We start from the raw sequence: 15,762 nt of genomic DNA, 5'->3' as shown, positions 1-15,762 counted from the left end.
AACATTCCACTGGTTTAAATACTTTCCCCAGAAGAATGACATATTCTTATCTCTTAAATTTTTTTCTAGCATGTATTGGACTTCTGGCTGTATCTCTTTTTATTATTTTAAAATTATTTTTTAAAAATTATTTTCTCTAAAATTGCAACACATATACTTTACAGTCTCTTTAGGGTTAATATTTTACTAATTCATCTGAATGATAAGAATTTTGCATCATAATCCATTTACCTACCTTTTATCATTATTATTATAATTGTTACTTATCTTTTATATAAATTAAGAGGAAAGAGCAATCTTTATATTTAGTCTGATATTTCTAATATTCTTAATGCTTTTACAAATATCTGATTTCTTCTCTGGTATCCTTTCTCTTCAGACTGAAGAACTTCCTTTATCATTGCTTGTTGTTCAGGCATCTTGACAATAAAATTTCTTGTTTTTATTTTGTCTGAAGATGTCTTCATTTTGCCTTTATTCTTAAAGAATATTTTCACTGGGTATACAATTTTGGGTTGGCATTTTTTCCTTTTAGAATTTTCCTATGTTGTTCTACTGTCTTCTGATGACCATAATCTCTGATGAGAAGCCAGTGTCCATGTGAGTCCTTGTTCCTCTGTAAGTACTTTGTCATTTTTTTCCTGACTACCTTTAATACTCTCTTTATATTTGGTTTTCATGTTTTTGATCATACTGTACTTAGAGTTTTATTGCTAAGTTACTGAAACTGTATATTCGTATCTTTCACCGTAGATGAGATATTTGGGGCCATTATTTCTTCCATTTTTTTTTGAAAGGGGGTGCACAAATTTTTGGAGAAGGCAATGGCACCCCACTCCAGCACTCTTGCCTGGAAAATCCCATGGACGGAGAAGCCTGGTGGGCTGCAGTCCATGGGGTCGCGAAGAGTCGGACACGACTGAGCGACTTCCCTTTCACTTTTCACTTTCCTGCATTGGAGAAGGAAATGGCAACCCACTCCAGTGTTCTTGCCTGGAGAATCCCAGGGACGGGGGAGCCTGGTGGGCTGCCATCTATGGGGTTGCATAGAGTCGGACACGACTGAAGTGACTAAGCAGCAGCAGCAGCAGCAGCACCAATTTTATTTTTCTTTTTTGTATTTGGGTCTTGGATTCTATTTTAACCTTTAGTCTTTTTGATATTTTACCACGTATCTCTTTAAGGACCAGCTTACATATTATTTATTTTATATTAGAGGTAGTGTTCCCTCATCTGAGCTTCAATTATTATTTGTTTATTGTAACATTCATAGTTAATTAATCATATATGTCTTTCTGCCCAGCAGGATTTTGCACTACGTTAACCAGGAACTGATTCACAGATTTAACATATATGGTATTTAGCATAATAAATATTTTGAATTAAAAAAAAAACTAGTGAAATTCCCTTATATATAATTTAATTGTGTTTATTGTCTTCTGGTTTCTAGTTCTAGTACTTGTATTGTAGCAAACAGTATCTTGGTAAAGAAGAGAATATAAAAATGTTAATGTATATTAAACTCTAATTACAAGGGTAACATCCATTTTTATATTTTCATATAATATATGATTAGTTTTTTCAGCTATTTTATTTTCTTTTTAAATGCTGTTAAAATATACATAACATAACAATTACCATCTTAACTATTTTTAAGTGTACACTTCAATGGTAATAAATAAATTTATTTACTTGTTAAATTTTAGGAATTCTGTATGTATTCTGAATATTGATCCCTTATCGGATACATGATTTGTAAATATCTTCTACTATTCTATAGGTTGCCTTTTTACTCTATGTGAGTGAAGTCACTCAGTCGTGTTCGACTTTTTGTGACCTCATGGACTATAGCCTACCAGCCTCCTCCATCCATGGGATTTTTCCAGGCAAGAATACTAGAGTGGGTTGCCATTGCTATTTCTGCAAAAACATTGGGATTTAAAAAAAATTGCAGTGTATTTCATTGACAGTGTCATGTTCATTTTAGGTGTACAGCAAAGTGATTCAGCTGTATATATTTTTTCAGATTCTTTTCCATTTTAAGTTATTACAAAGTATTGAGTATAATTCTCTGTGCTGTTCAATTGGTCTTTGTGGTTTATCTATTTTATATACAGTAGTATCTGTTAATCCCACGTTCCTAATTTATACCTTACTACCTTCCCCCTTTGATAACCATAAATTTGTTTTCTATGTCTGTGAGTCTGTTTCTGTTTTGTAAAATTTTTAAGATTTGTAAAATTTTGTAAAATTTTTAAGATTTCACATAAAAGTGATATCATGGTAATTGTTTGACTTACTTAGTATGATAATATATAGGTCTATCCATGTTGCTGCAAATAGCATTATTTTGTTCTTTTTTATGACTGAGTAGTATCCTATTTGGAGAAGGCAATGGCACCCCACTCCAGTACTCTTGCCTGGAAAATCCTGTGGACAGAGGAGCCTGGTAGGCTGCAGTCCATGGGGAAGCTAAGAGTCGGACACGACTGAGCGACTTCACTTTCACTTTTCTTTTTCATGCATTGGAGAAGGAAATGGCAACCCACTCCAGTATTCTTGCCTGGAGAATCCCAGGGACGGGGGAGCCTGGTGGGCTGCCATCTATGGGGTCGCACAGAGTTGGACACGACTGAAGCGACTTAGCAGCAGCAGCAGCAGCAGTATCCTATTATATATATGTACCACACCTTTATCCGTCCATCTGTTGATGAGCATTTAGGTTGCTTTCATGTCTGGGCTATTGTAAATTGTGCTTCTGTGAACGGGGTGCACATATCTTTTCAAATTAGAGTTTTCATCTTTTCTAGATACAGACTCAGGAGTAGTATTACTGCACCAAATGATAGCTCTATTTTTAGTTTTTTGAGAAATGTTCATACTGTTTTCCATAGTGGCTGCACCAATTTACATCCCCACTAACAGTGTAAGCTCCGATACTTTGGCCCCTTGATGCCAAGAGCCGACTCATTAGAAAAAGACCCTGATTTTGGGAAAGATTGAAAGCAGGAGGAGAAGGGGAAGACAGAGGATGAGATGGTTGAAGGGCATCATCGGCTCAATGGACATGAGTTTGAGTAAGCTCCAGGAGATGGTGAAGGACAGGAAAACCTGGCATGCTGCAGAGTCCATGGGGTTGCAAAGAGTTGGACACAACTGAGTGACTGAACAACAACAACAACAACAACAACCATATAAGAGGGTTTCCTTTTCTCTATACTCTATGCAACATTTATTATTTGTAAAGTTTTGATGATGGCCATTCTGATTGGTATGGGTGATATTCATTGTAGTTTTGATTTGCATTTCTCTAATAAGTAGCAATGTTGAGCACCTTTTCATGTGCCTGTCAGCCATCTATATGCCTTCTTTGGAGAAATGTATATTTAGGTCCTCTGCCCACTTTAAAAACATTTATTTACTTATTTATTTGACTGTGCCAGGTCTCAGCTGTGGCATGTGGGATCTTTTGGTTGTGGCATGTGAGATTTAGTTCCCTGACAAGGATTGAATTCAGGTCCCCTGCATTGGGAGCACAGAATCTTAACCATGATTGGGTTGTTTGGATTTTTTTTTTTTTTTTTTGTCTGACATTACTATAGCCATTCCTGTTCTCTTTTGTTTGCTATTTGCATGGAATATCTTTTTTCATTCTTTAACTTTCAACCTGTTTGTGTCTTTGGATCTTAGATGAGTCTCTTGTAGAAAGCATATAGTTGAATAATATGTTTTTATCCATTTTTCCAGTCTCTGTCTTTTGATTAGGGTATTTAATTCATTTACATTTAATTATAGAAAAAGGTGTAATCCAGAGTAAAATATGATTAAAAGTAGAGGTACCTTTCTTAGTCCCCATGAGAAACTTTTGAGTGTACTGGGGCAGGGATGAGTCATTTTATTTGGATATTAACAGAAAGGATGCAGGAAGTTGGAGCATTTAGGGACATCCGAATTACAAATAAAAGAATGAGATACCTATTGGGGTAAGTGTGGGAAAACTTTTGGAATGGTAAGTGTCTATGGAGGGTTGTGGAGAAAACATCTAGAATGACTCAGAGTAATGGTAAATTCTAGCTGATTACAAGTATTAAATCCATAGGTTCAAGCTGGAGGCTATAAATGAAAGGAAGGATTCTCTGGTTTTAAAAGTATTTTCAAGCCCACAGCAAACATTATTCTCAATGGTGAAAAACTGAAAGCATTTCTTCTATGATCAGGAGCAAGACAAGGGTGTCCACTCTCACCACTATTATTAAACATGGTTTTGGAAGTCCTAGCTACAGCAAGTAGAGAAAAAAAGTAAATAAAAGGAATCCAGATTGGAAAAGAAGAAGTAAAACTCTCACTGTTTGCAGATGACATGATACTGTACATAGAAAAACCAAAAGAAACTATCAGAAAATTACTAGAACTAATCCGTGAATTCGGCAAAGTTGTGAGATACAAGGTCAATACACAGAAATCACTTGCATTCCTGTATACTAACAATGAAAAATCAGAAAAAGAAATTAAGAAATCAGTACCATTCACCATTGCAACAAAAATAGTAAAATATCTAGGAATAAACCTACCCAAGAAGACAAAAGACCTGTATATGGAAAACTATAAGACACTGATGAAAGAAATCAAAGATGACATAAACAGATGGAGAGATATTCCATGTTCCTGGGTAGGAAGAATAAATATTGTGAAAATGATTATACTACCAAATGGAATCTGCAGATTCAATGTGATCCCTATCAAATTACCAATGGCATTTTCCACAGAACTAGAATGAAAACTTTCACAATTTATATGGAAACATGAAAGACCGCAAATAGCCAAAGCAGTCTTGAGAAAAAAGAATGAAGCTGGAGGAGTCAACCTTCCTGACTTCAGGCCATGCTACAAAACTACAGTCATCAAGACAGTATGGTACTAGCACAAAAACAGAAATATAGACCAATGGAACAAGATAGCGAACCCAGAGATAAACCCACACACCTGTGGGTACCTTATTTTTGACAAAGGAAGCAAGAATATACAATAATGCAAAGATAGCCTCTTCAATAAGTGGTGCTGGGAAAACTGGACAGCTATGTGCAAAAGAATGAAATTAGAACACTGCCTATCACCATATACAAAGATAAACTCAAAATGGATTAAAGACCTAAATGTAAGGTCAGAAACTATTAAACTCTTAGAGGAAAACTTAGGCAGAACACTCTATGACATAAATCAAAGCAAGATCTTCTTTGCCCTACCTCCTAGAGTAATGGAAATAAAAACAAAAATAAGCAAGTGGGACCTAATTAAATTTAAAGGCTTTTGCACAGCAAAGGAAACTATAAACAAGGTGAAAAGACGACCCTGAAAATGGGAGAAAATAATAGCTAAGCAAACAACTGGCAAAGAATTGATTTCTAAAATATACAAGCAGCTCATACAACCCATACCAGAAAAGCAAACAACCCAGTCAAAAAGTGAGAAAGGAACCTGAAGAGACATTTCTCCAATGAAGACATACAGATGACTAACAAGCACATGAAAAGATGCTCAATATCACTCATTATTAGAGAAATGCAAAACTACAATGAGATACCACCTCACACCAATCAGAATGGCCATCATCAAAGTCTACAAACAATATATGCTGGAGAGGGTGTGGAGAAAAGGAAACACTCTTGCATTCCTAGTGGGAATGTAAACTGATAACAACCATTATGGAAGATGGTATGGAGATTCCTTAAAAAGCTAGGAGTAAAACCACCATATGACCTAGCAATCCCACTCCTATGCATATACCGTGAGGAAACCAAAATTGAAAAAGATACATGTACCCTGATGTTCATTGTAACACTATTTACAATAGCTAGAACATGGAAGTGACCTAGATGTCCATTGACAGATGAAAGGATAAAGAAACCGTGGTACATGTATATAGTAAAATACTACTCAGCCATAAAAATAAACACATTTGAATCCATTCTAATGAGGTGGATGAACCTAGAGCCTATTATACAGCCTGAAGTAAGTCAGAAAGAGAAATATAAATATCGTATACTGACACATATATATGGAATGTAAAAAGATGGCACTGATGAATCAAGATTGCTGGGAGAAATATCAATAACCTCATATATGCAGATGACACCACCCTTATGGCAGAAAGTGAAGAGGAACTAAAAAGCCTCTTGATGAAAGTAAAAGTGGAGAGTGAAAAAGTTGGCGTAAAGCTCAACATTCAGAAAACGAAGATCATGGCATCTGGTCCCATCACTTCATGAGAAATAGATGGGGAAACAGTGGAAACACTGGCTGACTTTATTTTTTGGGGCCCCCAAATCACTGCAGGTGCAGCTATGAAATTAAAAGATGCTTACTCCTTGGAAGGAAAGCTATGACCCACCTGGACAGCATATTAAAAAGCAGAGACATTACTTTGCCAACAAAGGTCCATCTAGTCAAAGCTATGGTTTTTCCAGTAGTCTGGTATGGATGTGAAAGTTGAACTATAAAGAAAGCTGAGCACAGAAGAATTGATGCTTTTGAACGGTGGTGTTGGAGAAGACTCTTGAGAGTCCCTAGGACTGCAAGGAGATCAAACCAGTCAACTGTAAAGGAAATTAGTCCTGAATATTCATTGGAAGAACTGATGCTGAAGCTGAAACTCCAATACTTTGGCCACCTGATGCAAAGAGCTGATTCATTGGAAAGATCCTGATTTTGGGAAAGATTGAAGGCAGGAGGAGAAGGGGACAATGAGGATGAGATGGTTGGATGGAATCATGGACTCAATGGACATGAGTTTGAGTAAACTCCGGGAGGTGGTGATGGACAGGGAAGCCTGGCATGCTGCAGTCCATGGGGTTGCAAAGAGTTGGACATGACTGAGTTACTGAACTGAACTGAACTGTAGGGTGTAAGAAGAACCATTTCAATTGACCCATGTTATTTCTCCCCTAAGGTGGCATAGCTCCATGTTGAAACAGATCTCTGAGTACATGACTTCTCCCGTGGGGGAAAGTGAGAAATATGAGTGAGTGCTTGTTTTCTCAGCTGTTCAGGATGCTGCCAAAGAGACTGACTTCTTTCTCACTCCGTATAGAATAGTCTGTAGTGTGCCCTAAATAGGAGAACAGCAGGCAGTGCTCTTGAAGGGCATCAAGGGCTTGCTGATCCTACTGTGTCATGTACTCCATCAGGAAGCCCATCCATGAGTAACTGGTGACTCCTACTTCCTCCCCGCTTGCCCACAGGCCCACCTCATCCACACACTCCCTCCTCAACCATGGCTGGCTACAAGAAAGTGAGCCTCTATAGATGACTAGTGACCATGAGCAGAAAGTCAGACTGACTCTACAGGACTGGGAAAAATCACACTAACTGAGCATCCAGCACTGTCCTAGGAAAAGCAAAAGAGAGGCTGTTAGCACCTGGCCTGGCTTTGCATTATTGAGAGGTGGCATACAATCTTAAGAGGGAACAAAAGATATAGAGCAGGTGTATCCATAGGAAAAGTTTAAGAAACCCTGAGAATTCCTAACAGAGTGGACAGAAGGTATTTCTCTTCTGAAGCCAGCCAGTAAAGAGTGAAGGAATTGATTGCTTCTTCATATGTGAAAACAGCAATGAAAGACTTTGAGGAACATCAAAAATCAAGGAAACTGACCCCAAAGATATAGAGATCTGTGATTTTCCTAATACAGAATTTAAAATAGATGTTTTAAGGAAGCTCAGTGTCTAGTAAGACAACGCAGAAAGACAATTTAATAAAATCAGGAAAATAATACATAATAACAAGAAGTTTAACATAGATACAGAGATCATAAAAAGGATTGAACAGGAATTTTGGAGCTCAAAAAGACAGTAAGTGAAGTGAAAAATCAAGAATGAGCAACAACAGGCTGGATCAAGCCTAAGAAAAAATTTTTAAAATAGAAGATAGGTCATTTGAAATTATCCAGTCAGAGGAGAACAAATGAAAAAGAATGAAAAAGTGTAAATAAAACCTACATGAATTATGGAATTCATTAAAAGAAATAGTCTATGCATTATACAGGCTCAACATTCAGTAAACTAAGATAATGGCATCCGTTCCCGTCACTTCATGGCAAATAGATGGGGAAACAGTGGAAACAGTGGCTGACTTTATTTTTTTGGGCTCCAAAATCACTGCAGATGGTGACTGCAGCCATGAAATTAAAAGACGCTTACTCCTTGGAAGGAAAGTTATGACCAACCTAGACAGCATATTAAAAAGCAGAGACATTACTTTGCCAACAAAGGTCCGTCTAATTAAGGCTATGGTTTTTCCAGTAGTCATGTATGGACGTGAGGTTTGGACTATAAAGAATGCTGAGCACCGAAGAATTGATGCTTTTGAACTGTGGTGTTGGAGAAGACTCTTGAGAGTCCCTTGGACTACAAGGAGATCCAACCAGTCCATCCTAAAGGAGATCAGTCCTGATTGTTCATTGGAAGGATTGATGTTGAAGCTGAAACTCCAATACTTTGGCCACCTGATGTGAAGAGCTGACTCATTTGAAAAGACCCTGATGCTGGGAAAGATTGAGGGCAGGAGGAGAAGGGGATAACAGAGGATGAGATGGTTGGATGGCATCACCAACTCAATGGACATGAATTTGGGTAAACTATGTGAGATGGTGATGGACAGGGAAGCCTGGCTTGCTGCAGTCCATGGGGTCGCAAAGAGTTGGACACGACTGAGCAACTGAACTGAATTGAATGCATTATACATTATTGGAGTCCCAGAAGAAGAGAAGAGAGAAAGTGGGATAGAGAGCTTATTTAAAGGAATAATGGATCAGAACATCAAAAATCTGGGGAGAGATTTGGATATCCAAATTCATGAAGTTCACAGATTCCACCAAAATTTTGACCCAAAACAGTCTTCTCCAAAACACAGTATAATAAAACTGTCTAAAATCAGAGAGAATTTTAAAAGCATCAAGAGAAAAGATATTCCTCACATACAAGGGAATCCCCATAGGACTATCAGTGGATTTCATAGTGGAAACTTTTCAGGCCAGAAAAGAGTGCCATTATATGTTCAAACTGCTGAAAGGTAAAAACTGCCACCCAAAATACTCTACTTGTCAAAGTTGTCCTTTGAAATTAAGGACACATAGCTGAAAGTTCTTTAAGCTGAAATGAAAGACACAGTAGGGGCACAAGGTGACTGTGGACAAGCCAGTATGTTTTCTAACTTTACTATACACTCAAAAATCTCAGGTCTTATCACATAGTTTGAATTTTAAGAATTTGCTTTCTAATAAGTTCCCAGGTAATAACAATGCTAATGATCCATGTATAATACTTTGAATTTCAAGGACTAATTCAGTGCATATTAAAATCACCTAGGGAGCTTTTTACATTCCCACTGTATGGTTCGCAGCCTTACCATTTAAATCAGAATATAGAGGAGTGAGAACTAGGGATAAGTATTTTTTAGGGACCCCAGGTGATTCAAAAGTACAGTGAAATTTGGGAACTACTGGAAGTATGCTAAAATAGTCCCCCACCACCTTCTGGTGAATACAAGGCAATTTGTTTAGGCCATTTTCATTGTAATATAAAATGGATATCCAGCTGATTGGTGGGAATATGCAAGAGGAAGATACCTACATATATGTATTTATCTGTATACCTATCTATCTAAAATCAAGCAATCAATCTATCTGTCTGTCTACCTATCATCTATCTATCTTACATGACATATATAAGAGCTGGAGAGAGAACTAAAGTAGAAACTGAAGAATCTGACTCTAGATCACCCTGGTGTTTTTGGTGGAGGCACTTAACCCAGAAATGAATGACCTTTAAAGGTTTCATTGCCAGAGGGAAAAAAAAAACTTCCTTTACTAATTGCTCTTTGCTTACTGTCTATCCATATGTATAATCTCAGTTAAACCTGATGAAAATATTTGCAACAATATACTGACAAAATAGTATTCAGAAGGTATAACAAACACCTAAAAGATGAAAACCCTAATTTTAAAAAAAATGAGCAAAAGACACAAACAGGAATTTCTCCAAAGTTGGAACACAAATAACCTATAAATATAGAAAGGCTGCTCAACCTTGTTTGTAATCAGGTAAATGCAAATAAAAATTGCAAGATACAATTTCAGATCCACAAGACTGGCAAAACAAATGGAATGGAATTTATTAAGTATTGACAAAGATATGGGACAACAAGAATTTCATCCTTTACTGTTGGCCCCAGAAAGTGATATAATCACTTTGGAAAACAATTTAGCTTTACCTACTAAAATGGAACTTCTTAGTGTAAGTTGTTCAGTCGTGTCTGACTCTTTGTGACCCCATGGACTATAGAGTGCATGGAATTCTCCAGGCCAGAACACTGGAGTGGGTAGCTGTTCCCTTCTTTAGGGGATCTTCCCAACTGAGGGATCAAACCCAGGTCTCCCGCATTGCAGGAAGATTCTTTACAAGCTGAGCCACCAGGGAAGCCCTTCTTACCACCTTATAATTCCACATTCTGTTGCAGGAACATGCTTTAGAAAGGCTTTTGCACAAATGTACCAGAAAAAAATGTATAAAAATATTTATGGCAGCAAAGTTTGTTGAATCTAACCTTCATTAACAGAAGAATACATAAATATAGTGAAAGTGAAAGTTGCTCAGTTGTGTCCAAGTATTGAGACCCTATGGACTATAGCCCACCAGGCTCTTCTGTCCATGGGGATTCTCCAGGCAAGAATACTGGAGTGGGTTGCCATGCCTTTCTCCAGGGAATCTTCCCACCCCCGCAACCCCCCCAAGCGATTGAACCTGGGTCTCTTGCATTACAGGCGGATTCTTTACCATCTGAGTCACTGACAAACTCGTATACTAATAATAAAGAGGGGCTTTCCTGGTGGCTTAAGTGGTAAAGAATCTACTTGATGCAGGAACATCAGGATACATGTGTTCAATCTGTTGGGACCAATCCCCTGGAGATTGGTTGGGAAGATCCCTGGAGAAGGAAAAGGCAACCCATTCCTGTATTCTTGGAAAATCCCATGAACAGAGGAAACTGATGGGCTTCAGTTCACGGGGTTGCAAAGAGTAGGAATAACTGAGCATGCATTCACACCACACACACACACACACACACACACACACACTAATAAAGAGCTGTGAAGTTATTTGCCTAGCAATACTATACAGGCATTATTCAGTTCAGTTCAGTTCAGTTGCTCAGTCGTGTCCGACTCTTTGCAACCCCATGAATTGCAGCAAGCCAGGCCTCCCTGTCCATCACCAACTACTGGAGTGCACTCAGAATCACATCCATCGAGTCAGTGATGCCATCCAGCCATCTCATCTTCTGTCGTCCCCTTCTCCTCCTGCCCCAATCCCTCCAAGCATCCGAGTCTTTTCCAATGAGTCAACTCTTCGCATGAGGTGGCCAAAGTACTGGAGTTTCAGCTTTAGCATCATTCCTTCCAAAGAAATCCCAGGGCTGATCTCCTTCAGAATGGACTGGTTGGATCTCCTTGCAGTCCAAGGGACTCTCAAGAGTCTTCTCCAACAGCACAGTTCAAAAGCATCAATTCTTCGGCGCTCAGCTTTCTTCACAGTCCAACTCGCACATCCACACATGACCACAGGAAAAACCATAGCCTTGACTAGACGGACCTTTGTTGGCAAAGTAATGTACTTTGTAATGTACTAATGTAATTACTTTGTTGGCAAAGTAATGCTGTCTAGGTTGGACATAACTTTCCTTCCAAGGAGTAAGCATCTTTTAATTTCATGGCTGCAGTCACCATCTGCAGTGATTTTGGAGCCCCCAAAAATAAAGTCTGACACTGTTCCCACTGTTTCCCCATCTATTTGCCATGAAGTTATGGCACCAGATGCCATGATCTTTGTTTTCTGAATGTTGAGCTTTAAGCCAACTTTTTCACTCTCTTCTTTCACTTTCATCAAGAGGCTTTTTAGTTCCTCTTCACTTTCTGCCATAAGGGTGGTGTCATCTGCATATCTGAGGTTATTGATATTTCTCCTGGCAATCTTGATTCCAGCTTGTGTTTCTTCCAGTCCAGCGTTTCTCATGATGTACTCTGCATAGAAGTTAAATAAGCAGGGTGACAATATACAGCCTTGACGTCCTCCTTTTCCTATTTGGAACCAGTCTGTTGTTCCATGTCCAGTTCTAACTGTTGCTTCCTGACCTGCATACAGATTTCTCAAGAGGCAGGTCAGGTGGTCTGGTATTCCCATCTCTTTCAGAATTTCCCAGTTTATTGTGATCCACACAGTCAAAGGCTTTGGCATAGTCAATAAAGCAGAAATAGATGTTTTTCTGGAACTCTCTTGCTTTTTCCATGATCCAGCGGATGTTGGCAATTTGATCTCTTGTTCCTCTGCCTTTTTGAAAACCAGCTTGAATATCAGGAAGTTCATGGTTCACGTATTGCTGAAGCCTGGCTTGGAGAATTTTGAGCATTACTTTCCTAGCATGTGAGATGAGTGCAATTGTGCAGCAGTTTGAGCATTCTTTGGCACTGCCTTTCTTTGGGATTGGAATGAAAACCGACCTTTTCCAGTCCTGTGGCCACTGCTGAGTTTTCCAAATTTGCTGGCATATTGAGTGCAGCACTTTCACAGCATCATCTTTCAGGATTTGAAATAGCTCAACTGGAATTCCATCACCTCCACTAGCTTTGTTCGTAGTGATGCTTTCTAAGGCCCACTTGACTTCACATTCCAGGATGTCTGGCTCTAGGTCAGTGATCACACCATTGTGATTATCTGGGACATGAAGATCTTTTTTGTACAGTTCTTCTGTGTATTCTTGCCACCTCTTCTTGATATCTTCTGCTTCTGTTAGGTCCATACCTTTTCTGTCCTTTATTGAGCCCATCTTTGCATGAAATGTTCCCTTGGTATCTCTAATTTTCTTGAAGAGATCTCTAGTCTTTCCCATTCTCTTTTTTTCCTCTATTTCTTTGCATTGATTGCTGAGGAAGGCTTTCTTATCTCTTCTTGCTATTCTTTGGAACTCTGCATTCAGATGTTTATATCTTTCCTTTTCTCCTTTGCTTTTTGGTTCTCTTCTTTTCACAGCTATTTGTAAGGCCTCCCCAGACAGCCATTTTGCTTTTTTGCATTTCTTTTCCATGGGGATGGTCTTGATCCCTGTCTCCTGTACAATGTCACGAACCTCATTCCATAGTTCCTCAGGTACTGTATCTATCAGATCTAGGCCCTTAAATCTATTTCTCACTTCCACTGTATAATCATAAGGGATTTAATTTAGGTCATACCTGAATCGGAGAAGGCAATGGCAACCCACTGCAGTACTCTTGCCTGGAAAATTCCATGGACAGAGGAGCCTGGTGGGCTGCAGTCCATGGGGTCACTAAGAGTCGGGTACGACCGAGCGACTTTACTTTCACGTTTCACTTTCATGCATTGGAGAAGGAAATGGCAACCCACTCCAGTGTTCTTGCCTGGTGAATCTCAGGGACAGGGGAGCCTAGTGGGCTGCCGTGTATGGGATCACACAGAGTTGGACACGACTGAAGTGACTTAGCAGCAGCAGCAGCATACCTGAATGGTCTAGTGGTTTTCCCTACTTTCTTCAGTTTAAGTCTGAATTTGGTAATAAGGAGTTCATGATCTGAGCCACAGTCAGCTCCTGGTCTTGTTTTTGTTGACTGTATAGAGTTTCTCCATCTTTGGCTGCAAAGAATATAATCAATCTGATTTCGGTGTTGACAATCTGGTAATGTCCATGTGTAGAGTCTTCTCTTGTGTTGTTGGAAGAGGGTGTTTGTTATGACCAGTGCATTTTCTTATCAAAACTTTGTCTTTGCCCTGCTTCATTCTGTATTCTAAGGCCAAATTTGCCAGTTACTCCAGGTGTTTTTTGACTTCCTACTTTTGCATTCCAGTCCCCTATAATGAAAAGGACATCTTTTTTGGGTGTTAGTTCTAAAAGGTCTTGTAGGTCTTCATAGAACCATTCAACTTCAGCTTTATTCAGCATTACTGGTTGGGGCATGGACTTGGATTACTGTGATATTGAATGTTTTGCCTTGGAAACGAACAAAGATCATTCTGTCGTTTTTAAGATTTCATCCAAGTATTGTGTTTCGGACTCTTTTGTTGACCATGATGGCTACTCCATTTCTTCTGAGGGATTCCTGCCCACAGTAGTAGGTATAATGGTCATCTGAGTTAAATTCCAGTCCAATTTAGTTGGATTCCATTCCAACCCATTCCAGTCCATTTTAGTTCGCTGATTCCTAGAATGTTGACATTCACTCTTGCCATCTCTTGTTTGACCACTTCCAATTTGCCTTGATTCATGGACCTGACATTCCAGTTTCCTATGCAATATTGCTCTTTACAGCATCGGACCTTGCTTCTATCACCAGTCGCATCCACAGCTGGGTATTGTTTTTGCTTTGGCTCCATCCCTTCATTCTTTCTGGAGTTATTTCTCACTGATCTCCAGTAGCATATTGGGCACCTACTGACCTGGGGAGTTCCTCTTTCAGTATTCTATCATTTTGCCTTTTCATACTGTTCATGGGGTTCTCAAGGCAAGAATACTGAAGTGGTTTGCCATTCCCTTCTCCAGTGGAGCACATTCTGTCAGATCTCTCCACCATGACCCGCCCGTCTTGGGTTGCTCCATAGGCATGGCTGAGTTTCATTGAGTTAGACAAGGCTGTGGTCCTAGTGTGATTAGATTGACTAGTTTTCTGTGAGTATGGTTTCAGTGTGTCTGCCCTTAGTATGATCTAATTGTTTCCAACACAGAGGAGACTTTAAACCTAAATTACCATAGCCTGGTGTTATCTATATAAATCCATCCCATAATTGTGGGAGATTTTTTCCTCCTTTGCTGAAACTTTTCTTGTTGCTCTGATTGATCTTGAGTAATAGAAAAAAGCTCAAATTTGTGACCAGAGTCAGAGCAGGCATAATTAATTGGCCCAGTGAGGGGATCCCATCTAGTAATATCACAGTAACCTGAATATAACTATAATTTTTTTTTTAAGTAAATTTTCTCAGGGCCAACCAATTAGAGTCTTGTAGTAGATAAATTTAACAAGGTAACCCAGAACTAGACACAGGTAATTGGCCACAAACCCAACAATTGAATTGATTTCTAAAACTAGCATAGAATCAGGCCTATGATAGAAAAGCATTTGATTTATATGCAGAGGTCTAAGAAGTCAAGAAAACATAAATGATTATACAAATCAGGTCCAGCATCTTGGGCAAGCTGTCTACCTCTGATGTCATCGTCTTCTCATCCTGGTGTAGTGTAGTTTCTCCTTCTTGAGCATCATTTTAAAGTGAGATCAGGTCAGCTGTCTTCTCTATAGACCAATCCATTGTAGGGGCCGGTCAGGGCACTCTGGCTGGTTGTCCGTATCAGGAGGAGACTAGGGACAAAAGGGTCCCAATTGCGGCCGCTGGGTCTGGTCCATTGGCAGGCAGTCTGGCACCTGAGTACCCCGAGTGGTCAGGATGTCAGTCTCAGCGAAGAAGAATCCCCGCCAGAGTCGCCATTTGTTGCAGGAAGGCGGACCCCTTCCAGGGCCCGAAACTGGGCTCTTGTCTAACACTCGGAAATGAATTGTCGGAGGAGACACATGTGCTGACAAAGCAAGAGACTTTATTGAGAAAGTGCACCCAGGTGGAGAGCAGTAGGGTAAGGGAACCCAGAACAGGCATTATACATATTATCAAATGTAATCCTCAACAGTTAAATGATATTGGTACAGTTAT

The sequence above is a fragment of the Bubalus bubalis genome, chromosome 2 (genome assembly GCF_019923935.1).
Source record: "Bubalus bubalis isolate 160015118507 breed Murrah chromosome 2, NDDB_SH_1, whole genome shotgun sequence".
Taxonomy (NCBI): Eukaryota; Metazoa; Chordata; class Mammalia; order Artiodactyla; family Bovidae; genus Bubalus; species Bubalus bubalis.
The sequence above is the reverse complement of the archived record's forward strand: the minus strand, read 5'-3'. Positions refer to the sequence as shown.